Below are 5929 nucleotides of genomic sequence, written 5' to 3' on the forward strand. Positions count from 1 at the left end.
ATGCAATATCTCTTGATATGGTAATAACTTACTTTGTGTCAATAACTTTGCTTTGTGCTACAAGCATGGTAGACATCCTGTATTCATTCTTTTTAAAGAAAAGGAGGGATGTCATGTTCATAGAAAACGGTACCATCCATTTGTGTGTCTTGTGGCTCAGAGGCGAGCAGGAGATAAACAACAGAGAGCGTACAGGACGCTACCAGCTTAGAAGCAACTAGTCATGTAATCATTTATAAGTATTAAAGTCAGTAACCAAGCCATGACTTTATATCAACCCTACAACCAAGACTTCCTCAGCTACACACAAACACCACAGGCAGGTGGAGTCTGGATTTCTTTGCGTTCACAGTTTCGATCAATCTGTTAACCTTTGCTTTCAATTCGGCTGTAGTGTCCTTCGTTGCCCTTTGGAATTTAGTTTGATCAGAGAGAATAAGGTTCATTTTCGCCAGATATTCGTCTTTTTTAAGAATGACGTATATTGGCGACTTGTCACCTCTCCTGACGACTATCTCCTTGTTCTCACGAAGGCTCTTAGCTGCCGCTTTGAGCTCGGGGGACAGTATGGTGCTTCTGTAGTTGCCTCGAATCTTTCTTCCTTCTGCAATAAGTTCTGCTTGTAAGGTGTCTTTAGTGGTGACTTTCTTTTGTGTCTCGAGGTCGAATATGTCGTCCAACAGGATCTCCAACTCCACTTTCCGGGCCATCTCACTTGGTCTGGACATAACGTGACAGTTTATACCCAGATTTAGGAGAGTGACTTGGTCCTCAGTGAGGTTGATTCCAGTGATTTCGGAATCAACCTCAGTTGAGGTTGATTCTGGAATCAACCTCACTGAGGACCAAGTCACTCTCCTAAATCTGGGTATAAACTGTCACGTTATGTCCAGACCAAGTGAGATGGACGTAAGAGCAACTCATGCTGTAATCTCCGAAAGTTCTTCACCGATTGCTTTGAAATTCTGACACAACGTTCCATTCGAATATGCACATGTTTTTATATGCCTACTATACTGATGCCACACCTGTAACGGAAAAAACATGTTTTATTTAAAAAAAACAACGCCATCTGTTGCACGTAATAGCAACACATTTGCAATACTAAATATGTTATGAATTCCATTTCAATGTTTCCGATTACATTAATAAATTTAATTTTCAGAAATTTCGATTTATTTTAATTTGTATTGAATTATTTTGTGTGACATTGTGTTGGAATTGAGCTGTGATGTTTACCATACCGTTCATTTCATAAGTATAAGTATAAATGCCACACCTGTGATATTCACCTGTAATTAAAAAAATATTCTCATTTTTTAAAGAAATAGCGCCATCTGTTGCATATAAGACCCACGCACACTATCCTAAATATGTTACGTTTCCATTTCAATGTTATCGAATGCATTGACAAATTAAATTCGTATACATTTCGATTTACTTTATTTTGATTTAATTATTTTGTGTGGCAGAGCATTGAAACTGAGCTATGTTGTTTACCATACCGTTCATTTTGTGAGTATAAGTATAGATGCCACACTTGTGACAGGTAAAAATGTGCATTTTTTTTTAAACAGCGCCATCTGTAGCACATAAGAGCAACTCATACTATACTAAATATGTTACGATTCTATTTCAATGTTTCCAATTTCATTGATAAATAGAATTTTCATAGATTTCAAATTATTTTCATTTTGATTTGATTATTTTGTGTGATATTGCAATGAAATTGAGCTTTGTTGTTTACTATACCGTTCATTTCAGAAGTGTAGTTTACTTTTTTAAATTTTCATTGTCTTTCATTGCATTTTTAAATTGTTTTTCTTATATTTCAGTGATGGAAACATCAGATCGTTTAATGTTCCCGATTTTCTCTGGGAGCATCAGATCATTATAGGAATGCATCAGACAAGGGAGTTGGGAATGGTGGTGAGGACGAGGGGGCGGGAGTGGGGGATAGTACTGAGGACGACGGGACAGGAGAGGGAGTAATGGTGGGGAAAACGAGGGGACGGGGCAGTTGGGGATGGTGAGGACAAGGGAACAGGGGCATGAAGAATGGTGGGAAGGACAAGGGAACAGGAGAGTGCGGGAGGGAGCGGAGGATGAGGGAACAGGAGAGGTAGGAATGATAGGGAGGACGACGGAACGGTGGAGTGGGAGATGGTGGAGAGGACCAGGGGATAGTGGAGTGGGGAAAGGTTAGGAGGACGAGGGGACGGTGCATTGGAGGATGGTGGGGGGGACACAGACATTGGGAGAGCGGAATTGGCGGGGAGGACGAGAGAATGCGGGCATAGAGAATGGTTGTGATGACAAAGGGACGGGGGAGTAGGGAATGGTTGGAAGGACGAGGGGACAGAATGGGTGGGGAGGACTGTGAGACAGGGGTAAGGTTACTGTGGCTCAGCAACGCACATGCATTTCTGAGCCACAGCTAGTATATATATATATATATATATATATTTTATTAAATATGACCGAAAAAGTAAGATTAATAATTCTAACACGAATTTTCTCAATCTTTCGTACATTATGCTTCACTGTTGGAGGTAAATCAAAAATCACTTCTCCAAAATTCATTTTTATTTCTAGTCTGACGCGACACGGGCGCGTTTCGTAAAACTTATTACATTTTCAAAGACTTCACAAATACACAACTGATTAGAACTTGCGTTTCCCTGATTTTATATCTACATTTGAGTGAGGTGGGAAGGGTGATGTGGCATTACATTTGAGTGAGGTGGGAAGGATGATGTGGCATTAGAGGATATTAATAGGGTATTAAAAGTATCAACACAAGACAGAACACGAAACAATGGATATTGAATAGAAGTGTTTGTAGAAAGCCTATTGGTCCATATTTCTTGATGCTTCTATATTGGAGCGGAGTCTTGAGGTGGGTAGAATATAGTTGTGCAATAATTGGCTGTTGATTGCTGGTGTTGACTTCTTGATGTGTAGTGCCTCGCAAACGTCAAGCCGCCTGCTATCGCTGTATCTATCGATGATTTCTGTGTTGTTTACTAGGATTTCTCTGGCGATGGTTTGGTTATGGGAAGAGATTATATGTTCCTTAATGGAGCCCTGTTGTTTATGCATCGTTAAACGCCTAGAAAGAGATGTTGTTGTCTTGCCTATATACTGGGTTTTTTGGAGCTTACAGTCCCCAAGTGGGCATTTGAAGGCATAGACGACGTTAGTCTCTTTTAAAGCGTTCTGTTTCGTGTCTGGAGAGTTTCTCATGAGTAGGCTGGCCGTTTTTCTGGTTTTATAGTAAATCGTCAGTTGTATCCTCTGATTTTTGTCTGTAGGGATAACGTTTCTATTAACAATATCTTTCAGGACCCTTTCCTCTGTTTTATGAGCTGTGGAAAAGAAGTTCCTGTAAAATAGTCTAATAGGGGGTATAGGTGTTGTGTTAGTTGTCTCTTCGGAGGTTGCATGGCTTTTCACTTTCCTTCTTATGATGTCTTCGATGAAACCATTGGAGAAGCCGTTATTGACTAGAACCTGCCTTACCCTACAGAGTTCTTCGTCGACTTGCTTCCATTCTGAGCTGTGGCTGAGAGCACGGTCGACGTATGCGTTAACAACACTCCTCTTGTACCTGTCAGGGCAGTCGCTGTTGGCATTTAGGCACATTCCTATGTTTGTTTCCTTTGTGTAGACTGCAGTGTGGAAACCTCCGCCCTTTTCCATGACTGTTACATCTAGAAAAGGCAGCTTCCCATCCTTTTCCGTCTCGTAAGTGAAACGCAGCACAGAACTCTGCTCAAATGCCTCCTTCAGCTCCTGCAGATGTCTGACATCAGGTACCTGTGTAAAAATGTCGTCAACATACCTGCAGTATATGGCCGGTTTCAAGTTCATGTCGACTAAGACTTTTTGCTCGATGGTACCCATGTAGAAGTTTGCAAACAGGACACCTAGGGGAGAACCCATAGCGACCCCATCTACTTGCTTATACATATGCCCATCCGGGCTCAAGAAGGGTGCCTCTTTAGTACAAGCTTGGAGTAGTTTCCTCAGAATACTTTCTGGCATGTCAAGAGGAGTACAGGCTGGATCACGATACACTCTGTCGGCTATCATTCCGATTGTCTCGTCCACAGGTACGTTGGTAAACAGCGATTCTACGTCCAACGAGGCTCTTATCCCTGTGGCCCGTGCGCCCCGCAGTAAGTCCACAAATTCCTTTGGAGACTTCAGGCTGAAGGCGCAAGGAACATAAGGAGTCAGCAGGCCGTTGAGTCGCTTTGCCAATCTGTACGTGGGTGTGGGTATCTGGCTAATGATTGGCCGATATATGTCATTCTTAAAAAAGACGAATATCTGGCGAAAATGAACATCATACTCTCTGACCAAACTAAGTTCCAAAGGGTAACGAAGGACACTACAGCCGAATTAAAAGCAAAGGTCAACAAACTGATCGAAACTGTGAACGCCAAGAAATCCGGACTCCACCTGCCAAAGATCATTGGGGAATATAAACCTGGATATGCGTATGGAAATGTCAAGACGCACAAGCCTGGAAACCCACTTCGGCCAATCATTAGCCAGATACCCACACCCACGTACAGATTGGCAAAGCGACTCAACGGCCTGCTGACTCCTTATGTTCCTTGCGCCTTCAGCCTGAAGTCTCCAAAGGAATTTGTGGACTTACTGCGGGGCGCACGGGCCACAGGGATAAGAGCCTCGTTGGACGTAGAATCGCTGTTTACCAACGTACCTGTGGACGAGACAATCGGAATGATAGCCGACAGAGTGTATCGTGATCCAGCCTGTACTCCTCTTGACATGCCAGAAAGTATTCTGAGGAAACTACTCCAAGCTTGTACTAAAGAGGCACCCTTCTTGAGCCCGGATGGGCATATGTATAAGCAAGTAGATGGGGTCGCTATGGGTTCTCCCCTAGGTGTCCTGTTTGCAAACTTCTACATGGGTACCATCGAGCAAAAAGTCTTAGTCGACATGAACTTGAAACCGGCCATATACTGCAGGTATGTTGACGACATTTTTACACAGGTACCTGATGTCAGACATCTGCAGGAGCTGAAGGAGGCATTTGAGCAGAGTTCCGTGCTGCGTTTCACTTATGAGACGGAAAAGGATGGGAAGCTGCCTTTTCTAGATGTAACAGTCATGGAAAAGGGCGGAGGTTTCCACACTGCAGTCTACACAAAGGAAACAAACATAGGAATGTGCCTAAATGCCAACAGCGACTGCCCTGACAGGTACAAGAGGAGTGTTGTTAACGCATACGTCGACCGTGCTCTCAGCCACAGCTCAGAATGGAAGCAAGTCGACGAAGAACTCTGTAGGGTAAGGCAGGTTCTAGTCAATAACGGCTTCTCCAATGGTTTCATCGAAGACATCATAAGAAGGAAAGTGAAAAGCCATGCAACCTCCGAAGAGACAACTAACACAACACCTATACCCCCTATTAGACTATTTTACAGGAACTTCTTTTCCACAGCTCATAAAACAGAGGAAAGGGTCCTGAAAGATATTGTTAATAGAAACGTTATCCCTACAGACAAAAATCAGAGGATACAACTGACGATTTACTATAAAACCAGAAAAACGGCCAGCCTACTCATGAGAAACTCTCCAGACACGAAACAGAACGCTTTAAAAGAGACTAACGTCGTCTATGCCTTCAAATGCCCACTTGGGGACTGTAAGCTCCAAAAAACCCAGTATATAGGCAAGACAACAACATCTCTTTCTAGGCGTTTAACGATGCATAAACAACAGGGCTCCATTAAGGAACATATAATCTCTTCCCATAACCAAACCATCGCCAGAGAAATCCTAGTAAACAACACAGAAATCATCGATAGATACAGCGATAGCAGGCGGCTTGACGTTTGCGAGGCACTACACATCAAGAAGTCAACACCAGCAATCAACAGCCAATTAT

Source organism: Procambarus clarkii, chromosome 75 (genome assembly GCF_040958095.1).
Source record: "Procambarus clarkii isolate CNS0578487 chromosome 75, FALCON_Pclarkii_2.0, whole genome shotgun sequence".
NCBI classification, from domain to species: Eukaryota; Metazoa; Arthropoda; class Malacostraca; order Decapoda; family Cambaridae; genus Procambarus; species Procambarus clarkii.